General features: G+C 42.6%; 1 protein-coding gene across 1 annotated transcript in view; it reads left to right on the top strand.

Annotated features, from left to right (window-relative positions):
• MARVELD3 (MARVEL domain containing 3) overlaps positions 1–11404 on the top strand; it is a 146202-nt gene that overhangs the window by 22819 nt on the left and 111979 nt on the right. The window lies entirely within an intron of this gene.

Raw genomic sequence — 11404 nt, 5'->3', positions numbered from 1 at the left:
CTGTACCAGTCCGTCACTGTAAACCTGTTTACTGTAAACGATATCTATAACCCTGTATGTAACCCCCAGTTAACCCTAACCCCAGTTAAGGTCAGTGTTAATGACTCAGCTATAAGAAAGAGACTGGGCAAAAGTGGCCTACATAGCAGAGTTCCAAGACAAAAACCACTGCTGAGCAATAAGCATAACGGCTCATCTCAGTTTCGCCAGAAAACATCTTCATGATCCCCAAGACTTTTGGGAAAATACTCTGTGGACCAATGAGACAAAAGTTGAAATTTTTCGATGGTGTATGTCCCATTACATCTGGTGTAGAACTAACACTGCATTTCAGAAAAGAAGCATCATCCTAACAGTAAAATATGGTGAAGGTAATTTGATTGTCTGGGGCTATTTTGCTGCTTTATGACCTGGAAGACTGGTTGTGTTAAATTGAACTATGAATTCTGCTACCTACCAAAAAAATCCTGAAGGAGAATGTTTCTGTCATCTGTTCGTTACCTCAAGCTGAAGCGCACTTAGGTTACACAGCAGGACAGTGACCCAAAGCACACCAGCAAGTCCACCTCTGAATGGCTTAAGAAAAAGAAAATTAAGACTTTGGACTGACCTAGTCAAATCCTGACCTTAATCCAATTGAGATGCTGTGGCATAACCTTAAAAAGGTGGTTCATGCTCAGAAACCCCCAATGTGGCTGAACTACAACAATTCTGCAAAGTTTAGTAGGCCAAAATTCCACAACATGATGAGTTCAGTTTGACCCTTCTGGATGCGATCTTTGACCCTCCCCAATCCAGCTTGGCCTCTCCACAAGTAGACACTATCTCTTTGTCCCATCTGCCCTTTTCTAAACTCTCGTGTTTCTTTATGACCAAAGACCAAATTAAAGTTGAGCTGATCTTTGTTATAGTCATAAAGCCTGAGAGAGAAGCTCTGAAAAAGACAGATAAAAGAGTTACAAACTTCCCGTCAGAACTAACTCGGTAACCAATTCTTAGTTATTCTCTTTAATGCTAAGCAGTGCTACATTTTTAATGAAACTCAATTGAAAAAATGATGTCGCCAAATAAACATGTATTTAAATAAAAATAAAGTGGTCCAGTAGGTGTCCATATCCTTTAAACTCAAGACCTCCCTAATCACTAGAGATAAAGAGGTAATAGCTAGTCAAGCCTGCGAATTTCACTCCGACTGGTCAACCATCTAATGTATTGCAATGCAATAGCAGATGTTGAAGAAAAGAAGGGTGTTGGATTTCAACCTTTGTTTCCAAATGAAAACCTTCCGCGCCTTATTGAGCATTTTTGTACAGCTACGTAACGTGTATGGCCTCCTTAATTGACTGTTTTCTAATTGTTAATATGACAAATTTATATATCCATTGCCCCTATAAAACACCTCCGGACCACAGCCCCATCTGCTAAAACAATGGGAGTTCAGTGATCTGTGATATTAGATAAGCGCCGAGAACAATAGGAGAGAACTTTCCGTCAGAAGAACATACTCTACAAATATTTTCTTGCAAAATGTTTGGCGTACATTAAGACCCCCATATATGTGTTATGTAAAAGTTGGCTGAGCCTGTCAATTTTCGAGACTGGATTTAGGGCATATGGGATTTCCTAAATCTCCCGACAAATGATGTTGTTGAAGCAAAAGATCTTGCATGTCCGATTTTGTACTGCCACTTCTGTTTTGTGGGTGATAAGCCATCACTAGAGAAGTTTGATATTCGCTCTTTCGTGGGGGGGGGGGGGGGGGGGGGCACAAAAGTGTGTGTCAGTAATAGATCATTGCGGAGAGACTGTCATTGTTTTGGCAGCAGAGGTCCTGGCTACACAGTACAAAAGATCGTTTTACCCAGTGATAAAGTGTTTTACTCATTAGATGGTTGCTTATCAGCCTGTATAAACACACTGATTATCACAATACTAGCACTACTAGAAATGGCCGTTCATGATAATCGTGCACTAGAAATGTTCCCTGAGGATCTGAGCAATCTTGGCAAGGGCCATATTGTGATAATTTTGTGACTAGCAGATCTTTGGGAGTGTTCCCAGTATTCAGTGATTAGTACCCACCAAAAGTGATCCATGGCTGATCTCAAACTTATAAATTACTCATCCTTCTCCCGTTTTGTTAAAAGAAGACACATAATTATCTACGCAGCCTTTTATAAATTAAAAGATACAACATTCAGCAATTCTTTGTACGTATTTGATGCTAAAACCTGTTGCATTTGTACAAATGTTTTGTGTAAATGTCAGGAAAATTGACCCTAGGAAGGAGAACCAGCAACCAGGTCGAAAGTCCCTTGACTCAAGTGGGGAACGAAAGACAGCTGAGCTGCTCTGATCCCATGAAAGAACTACTGTTGCAAAAATTTCTAGAAAATGAAATGCTGGCTATCATAGAAAGGTGCCAGATCATACTGCTTGTTGTCCACGAGACTGTGTAGCCATTGACCATTCACAGTGCCCATGTTGACCCCACCAATAGTTTCTATAAAAATGAGCACCAGAACTGGACCTGGGAGCAATGGAAGAAGTTCATTTGGTCTGATTAATTATATACACTGCTCAAAAAATTAAAGGGAACACTAAAATCCCACATCTTAGATATCCCCGAATGAAATTCTCCAGTTGTAAATCTTTATTCATTACATAGTGGAATATGTTGAGAACAATAAAACCAAAAAATCAATGTAAATCACAACTAATATCCCACGGAGGTCTGGAGTTGGAATGATACTCAAAATCAAAGTGGAAAATGAAGTTACAAGCTGATCCAACGTCAGTGGAAATGCCTCAAGTAAAGGAAATGATGCTCAGTAGGGTGTGTGGCCTCCATATGCCTGTATGATCTCCCTATAACGCCTGGGCATACTCCTGATGAGGTGGTGGATGGGCTCCTGAGGGATCTCCCAGACCTGGACTAAAGCATCCGCCAACTCCTGGACAGTCTGTGGTGCAACGTGACGTTGGTGGATGGTGCGAGACATGATGTCCCGGATGTGTTCAATCGGACTCAGGTCTGGGGAATGGGCGGGCCAGTCCATAGCTTCAATGCCTTCATCTTGCACATGCTGCTGACACACTCCAGCCACATGAGGTCTGGCATTGTCCTACATTAGGAGGAACCCTGGACCAACCGCACCAGCATATGGTCTCACAAGGGGTCTGAGGATCTCATCTCGGTACCTAATGGCAGTCAGGCTACCTCTGGCGAGCACATGGAGGGCTGTGCGGCCCTCCAAAGAAATGCCACCCCACACCATTACTGACCCACTGCCAAAGCGGTCATGCTGAAGGATGTTGCAGGCAGCAGATCGCTCTCCACGGTGTCTACAGACTGTCACGTCTGTCATATGTGCTCAGTGTGAACCTGCTTTCATCTGTGAAGAGAACAGGGCGCCAGTGGCGAATTTGCCAATCCTGGTGTTCTGTGGCAAATGCCAAGCATCCTGCACTGTGTTGGGCTGTGAGTACAACCCCGATCTGTAGATGTCGGGCACTCAGATCATCCTCATGGAGTCAGTTTCTAACAGTTTTTGCAGACATGCACATTTGTGGCCTGGTGGAGGTCATTTTGCAGGGCTCTTGCAGTGCTCCTCCTGGTCCTCCTTGCACAAAGGCTGAGGTAGCGGTCCTTCTGCTGGGTTGTTGCCCTCCTACGGCCCCCTCCTTGTCTCCTGGTGTACTGGCCTGTCTCCTGATAGCGCCACCAGCCTCTGGACACTACGCTGACAGACAAAGCAAACCTTGCCAGCTCACATTGATGTGCCATCTTGGATGAGCTACACTACCTGAGCCACTTGTGTGGGTTGTAGAGTCCGTCTCATTCTACTACGAGTGTGAAAGCACATTCAACATCCAAAAGTGACCAAAACATCAGCCAGTAAGCATTGGCACTGAGATGTGGTCTGTGTTCCCCACCTGCAGAACCACTCCTTTATTGTGTCTTGATAATTGCCAATAATTTCCATCTGTTGTCTATTCCATTTGCACAACAGCATGTGAAATTCATTGTCAATCAGTGTTGCTTCCTAAGTGGACAGTTTGATTTCACAGAAGTTTGATTTACTTGGAGTTAGATTCTGTTGTTTATGTGTTCCCTATTTTTTTTGAGCAGTGTATATTTAATCATCAGGTGGACAACCAGGTGGAGTCACTCACCAGGGGTAGAGATGACACCTGGACACTCTGGGAAGAAGACAAGCTGAAGGGGGCAAGAGTGATGAGGGCTAGATTCCGCTGGGAACCTTGTGTCCTGACATCATGTGGATGTGACACGTACCACCTACCTAACATTGTGCAGATCAAGTACCCCCTTAATAGCAGTGGGATTCCCTAATTACAGTTCTGCAGAATGAATCTCCCACCACACTGCAAAAACTGTTCAGGAATGGTTGGAGGAACACAACAAAAAGATCAAGGTGATGACTTGTCTCTAAATTCTTCAAATCTCAATTTTAATGTTCATCTGTGGAATGTTCTTGGAAAACAAGTCCGATCCATGGAGGCCACATCGAGCAACTTACAAGACATATTTGGATTTCCTGCCAACGTCTTGGTGCCACATACCACAGGGCATGTTCAGAGATATTGTGAAGTCTGACCCTCAACGGGTCAGAGCTATTTACAAGGGGACCAACACAATATAAGGTAGGTTGTAGTATTAGAGTTAATTGACATATCCATCACTTTTAAAGAGGTGTTAAGACAAGTTCAACCTCTGTCCACATGCTCCATTCAGATCCTTGTCCGTATTACCATTTATGAGCAAGAAAATTCCAAAATTGGGAAAAATATATATATATTTTTTAACCAAGTACCTTGTATTCAAACAATTGTCAAAATTAACAGCAGAACAGTTGGTAATAATACGATATTATGCAGTACATACGAATGAGTTGCACACCAAAATTCATTGATCTCATAGAAATGTAAACCTCAATCCTCTTCTTCACTGAACACCCCCCTGTCCTTTTTTGTGTGGGCACAACTCAATGCCAATTAACTAGGAGCTGGTACGATAAAGACCAATACTATCCACATCTTATCTCCGGCAAAAAAGTGTTTCAGGTTTATCAAAGTACTAATAAATTAAAAATCAAATACCTCTATTAATATCAGACGGGTCCAGTCAGTGGTACAGTACAGCTCATTGGTACCAGATAACACCTGGGCTTTGGCGTCACTGGATGCAGCCAAGGCCTTTGACTCTCTTGAGTGGCCCTTCCTTCTGGCATGCTTGAAAAAATATGGCTTCGGAGATAATTTTTTAAAGTGGGTGGGCCTATTGTATATGAAACCTAGGGCTCGTATAGTTGTTAATGGCTCCATCTCTAAGTCTTTCGCACTATCTAGAGGGACCCGACAGGGGTGCCCTCTCTCCCCGGCCCTTTTCGCCCTTGCGATTGAGGCCTTGGCGATACGCATAAGATCCTCTATCGAGATCAAAGGTATAAATATAGCTGATCGAGTAGACAAGGTTGGTCTGTACGCTGACGATATGGTGATATTTATGGATGAGGTGGAGGTAACGCTACCACGGGTGATAGACACTATAGATATATTTAGTAGACACTCAGGCTTGTATATAAACTGGGATAAATCAGCATTGATGCCCCTTTCTCATGTCCCGTCACTTGGTCTTGGGGCTCTCTCCCCTCTCCCTATTGTACCCAGCTTCAAATACTTGGGCATATACATCTCTCAGAACAGCAGATTTGATTTACAACTTAATATACTCCCGCTGTTAGAACTAATTAAACTTAAATTCACAACCTGGAGCAAACTACCGTTGTCTGTAGCCGGCCGTATTAATCTAATCAAGATGATAGTACTCCCTAAGTTCAATTACTGTCTTCAACACAGTGCTGTGTTAATTCCTAAATCCTTTTTTACAAATTTGAACTCTCAAATTACATCTTTCATATGGGGGAAATCTAGGCCCAAACTTAAATTATCTACGCTACAAAGACCAAGGTCGGGGGGTGGGGCGGCGTTGCTAGATTTTTATTTATATTACCTAGCTGGTCAAATTAAGGCTCTGAATAGGTGGATGCCCGATAATTACCTTCCGAATTCAGAAAGTCATCTTCTCCATGTAGCTCAAACAAACTGCCCGCTGGCTTTTTTAGAACTGGAAAAAGTTAATATCCCTCGAATGCTTCCTCTACTTCGCCTAGCGAGATCGGTTTGGAGGCAAATTAAAAAAATTGTAAGATTCATGGATGTCGTGGCGGAGATGCCTCTATGGAGAAATAGCTATTTCCCAACTTTGCTGAATCACCCATCTACTGACTTTTGGCTCGGGCATGGGGTCTCCTCAATAGGTGATTTGTATGATGAGGGGTCCTTTATGTCTTTTGAACAGTTGCAGATCAAACATGATATACCAAGATCCCAGTTCTTTCGATATTTACAGTTGAGATCAGCCGTACAATCACATATGAGACAGACAGGTACAGGTCGCACTATATCCTCTTTGCCCTTGATAGGAATTCTCAAGTCACAGGGACCCCAGGGTCTTATCTCCTCCCTATATACTTACATGTTATCTTCGGGAGACGCATCTACTGTTAATTCTATTAAGGGGAAGTGGGAGGGACTTCTTTCTAATATGCAGGGGGAGGAATGGGAGGATATTCTTGAATCCCCAACCAAAGTATCTCCATCAGTTAACAACAGAATGACTCAACTATACATAATACATCAATCATATTTAACTCAGATACGGCTTTTTAGAATGGGTCGATTTCAAACATCAGAATGTACGCGTTGCCACTCCTTAGATGCAGACTTCATTCACATGATATGGTGCTGTCCTGTTGTTTCTCAATACTGGAGGGAGGTGACTTCACTACTCACATCACTGTTGTCCATCCCGGTTCCCCTCGACCCGTTAGTATGTATATTTGGAGTATGGGAGGAGGAGATTTGGGATCACTACAGTGATATTTTTTTACGTGAGGCGCTCTTTATGGCAAGAAAGGTATTGGCTTTGAGGTGGATGGGTGGTACAAACCCGACTAGGGGAGCTTGGATCGAACTGGTCAACTCAATCATCCCATATGAGCGCACGCTGTATCAGAACAGGGGATGTCCAGGCAAATTCAAAAAAATTTGGGGTAGGTGGAATTCTTCCCATCTTACTCTATAGAATTGTTGTATAATAGGGGTATTGAGGGAAGACTAACATAGAGTGCGGCGGCAAGTTACAAGTTAGTAGTTAGCAGTTAGCGTAGATATAGTATATTTGTAAAAATTTCATGTGTTACCAATGATCCAACAGTTTTAATAATCACAGTACAATGTTGGTTATGGATGATAACTGTACTTTATTCCGAACTTAATAATATGCAATTTGCATATGTTACAGTTTATGTATGACAATCCTGGATGCAAAATGTTTGTAACATTACTATTTTGTTGTTAATAAACGAATCTAAAAAAAAAAAATAAATTAAAAATCACATCGGTTGCCAAAACATCAGATACCATTGCTGGGCATCTGATTTAAGCTCCCATTGTTATCCAAATTTATCAATTGCTCCCCTTTTTATATAAACCTTTTCCATCAGAATTGTGTTATTTAAACACTGAATTATTTCATCCTTCATTTTTAATGAAGGAGGGGACTCTTGTTAGCCAGTGTTGGGCAATAGATTTCCTGGTTTGATAGTATATTTTGGAAGTAGCCAGCTGCACTAGTGAAGAACCAGCACCCTCTCCCACCTGGCCCACAACACAAGATTTAGGACTTTATGGGGCTTGGACCTCTCAACACTTTCCCACAAATTAGCTGAGGATATGACCAGAACATATGGATTAGCTCCGCTCCCACCTCTCTGCAGCATGGACAGCAATCGTGAGTTCTGAGACCAATCTATGTAGTGCTTTTGGAGAAACAATTGAGACCTTCTCTGAGCTGTATTGATCAAGACTTTCCCTGCCAATTACAGAATATCATCCCCCTCTTCTGTGGAAATAAGTCCCAAATTTCTCTCCCAACTTGCCTGGACCTTAGCCATAGGGTCACCTAGAACTTTTAATAAAAAATTATACACTAAAGAAATATGCCCTTAGTCGCTTTAGCCAGTAATCCATTATAGGAGATAGTAAGATCAGAGACAGCCTTCTGAGCTCTCAATTGTAGATCCTTAAGAAATAATAAATTTCGTAGATTAAGCTCTTGCTTCAAATGAGCAAAAAGTCCTTTGAGATACAGCTGATAGACATATTTCGGTCCCTGCCTTTTCCACTTCCCCTAATCCTTTATGATTCTGTAGTTCCTATAAACAAGGATTGTTCCAAATAGAAGTGTACTTAGAGCTGTCCCGCTTACCCATGGACGTCTTGCAGGTCCACCATGTTTTATGTATTAGAAACAATGTAGGGTAAGATCTTGAATGGGCTTTAAGTTTGTGAGATTTTAGAAGTTCTAGCAGATTATCCCCATCCCTCAAGTGTTGGAACACTTGTGCCCCCGCCTCCTGAGTCACCTCCAATGCTTGAATTGAGAGGCTAAAAATTGTCCCCAAATATGAGGCAGGAATTCCTGATTTTTAAGTACCGTAGCTGTAGCTTTTCCAGTTTTATGCTATGAATACTCCTTTTCAAAATCAGGTCTCTATAAAGAAATTTTGCATTTTCCGGAACTAATATTTAGGAATCATAGAATGTTAGAGTTGGATGGCACCTCAAGGGTCATAATGTCCAGCCCCCTGCTCAATTCGTGATTCACTAAACCATGTCAGACTTGAGTTATGAAGAACATAAACAATGCAAGGCATGGGGCACATTTCAATTCTACCCAAAGCAGATATGGGTTTCTCCCAAGCACAGACTTTATTTCTCATTTTAGTCACCAAAGGACTCAAGTTTAAGAGTATAAATTAATCTTCCTAGTAATATAAATACGAAAGAATTTTCGTTTGTGAGCCACTTTAATAGTTGAAAAAACATCCAGAACTAAAGCATCTCCGTTGTCCAAGGGAATTAGAGCTGACTTTGACCAGTTGGTCGTTAAGCCTGAGAAATTTCTCAATTGTGTCCATTAAAATTGGAAGGGAAATATTAGAGTTATTAATGAATAATAACAGGTTACCAGCATATTATGTAAGCTTTTCCTCCTTATTTAAAGCCCTCTATCGATGGGTGCCGTCTAATAATGCAGGCTAACGGCTCTATTGCAAGAGCAAAGAGCAGTGGGGACAGCAGGCAGCACTACCTGGTACCCCTATATAAGTCAAGACTGTCAGATATAGCCCCATTGGCCCTTACTCTAGCCATCGGGGCATAATACAATAACAATCTAATAAAATTAGGACCAAGCCCCGTTTTTTTTTTAGTACAATACAGATATATAACCACTCTGCACTATCAAGGGCCTTAGTAACATCCAGGGAGAGAATCGCTTTATTACTCGGATCAGCCTGAGCCACTTGTAGATTTAGGAATAACCTATATATATTAATGGCTGTTGATTTTGAAGGCATGAAGCCAGCCTGATTAGAGTAAGGGTAATTACCATACTCAGACGTGTTGCAAGGGTTTTGGCCAGAATCTTAACATCTCTAGTCAACAGAGATATGGGTCTCTATAAGTCCGGTAATTACTTGTCCTTTCCCTCTCTATGTAACACCATAATTATTGCCTTGTATTAAATTCTAAGGCCAGTGTTACGATCAGAGGAGCATACACAGACTATGGCGGGTACAGATTTTCTTTCTGTGTTACTCAAATATAGTGTTGGTTAAGTACCACTGTCTCCTCATTGTCTGCGCTGTTGCATCCAGGTAGCCTGTTTACATTTGGCGTAGTTGGCTGGATGCAGCACTCAAGTGCAGAAATGGTGGATCAGTCGGTAACTGAGTCCACAGGGGGCATCTTTCCCCTCGGAGCTTATGCTTAGCAACATACCAACATTTACAGGTGGCAATTTAATGATGTGGAGCGTCTAAAAAGTATGTTACACGTGCACCCTATGACTACTGCCTTTATAGGCAGCGTTAGCCTTGTTGACTTTTGACGAGAGGCCCGACAGACAGTCATGTTCGGACAACTACGAGACCGTGATATGCTAGATAAGGTGGTCAAGATTTTAGCGGATGTGCACTGTGACTCGACTGATCTAGGTAATTTACGTATCCGCCTCTTTCGTCGGGTTCAAAGAGAGGAAGAGACGGTTACCCAATGCTTGAACTTCCTGCAGGAAGTAACGGCTCACATCACCAAGAAAACCGGCGGTGAATATAGAGGACCAGGCTGCCTGAACGAAATATTGAGACATCAGTTGGCCACAGGCCTGAGAGTCACTTACCTGAGGTAGGCCCTGAAGGAACATTTACACTACAATCCTAACTTGAGCTTCCTCGATGTTGAAGCAGGTGCGAGAGCAAATGGGTACGACTGTGTTTTGGTATGGTTCAAAGCCAGGAAGTGACCACCACGGTGGCGCCCAATGCCAAACCAGACTGGGCTCATGAATTACGGCAGGAAATGTGAGAAATAAGAAGGGAGCTATGAAGCATAAGAAAAATACCTACAGCTACCCCGGAACTGAACTCTGCACCTCAGTATGAAGAGCTACCAAAGCAGGGGGTATCCTCCACCCAGAGAACAGTGGTATAGGCCTAGGGGTCCACCAGACAAGCGCAGATTCAAATGATGGACCCGTGTAGGTTTGGGACAAATGTTGAAGGACTGCCCCACTCGAGGCAGCCAACAGTGGAGGAGCACATTAAACTAATGTGCCCCATGGGCTTTGGGGCTAGGTCCAATGAGACAGAGGATTGAAGACTTTGATGACATCGTTTCTGAGAGTTCCACTTAGTTGGGTCAAATGGACAGAGGATTTGTTGCTTAATGGACACCGGATCCCAGGCGACTACCATACCAGAAGCATGTTTCCATCAACACTACTCCAATATAGCCTGATCCAGAGGTGGCCCAATTATCCGACTGACCAAAGACATTGTATTTAATTGATTTTTCACCACAGAGCCCCAGCATTCGAGGATTTCAGGATCCTGACAGCTGCAAAGCTGTTATTGCAACAGCCATTCACCCGCAGGTGATCTGTCTCCACTGCCATTCTAGCATTTACATATAGCACATGAACAAGGAGACTCAGGATTACTATGCACAATTCCCCCCTGACCACCTGGGATTCCTCATACAGCGAGGAGTATCAGTTCTGTAATGTACATCCACGTGTGGGCTTAAAACTGTTCAAATTGCAGCACTTCCCTATCTCAATGAGAACTTTTAATCCTGAGCCTCCTGGTTCATTATTGAAATGCAGTAAAGGCACGAGACAAAGACCGGAGGGGATGTAGCTGTAAAGAAAGTGATAGGTTTTAATAGACAACTCGCATCTAGACGACAAGGACAT

Source organism: Ranitomeya imitator, chromosome 9, assembly GCF_032444005.1.
Source record: "Ranitomeya imitator isolate aRanImi1 chromosome 9, aRanImi1.pri, whole genome shotgun sequence".
In the NCBI taxonomy this organism is placed as follows: domain Eukaryota; kingdom Metazoa; phylum Chordata; class Amphibia; order Anura; family Dendrobatidae; genus Ranitomeya; species Ranitomeya imitator.
Note: the sequence above shows the minus strand (reverse complement) of the source record. Positions and strands in the feature narration are given on the sequence as shown.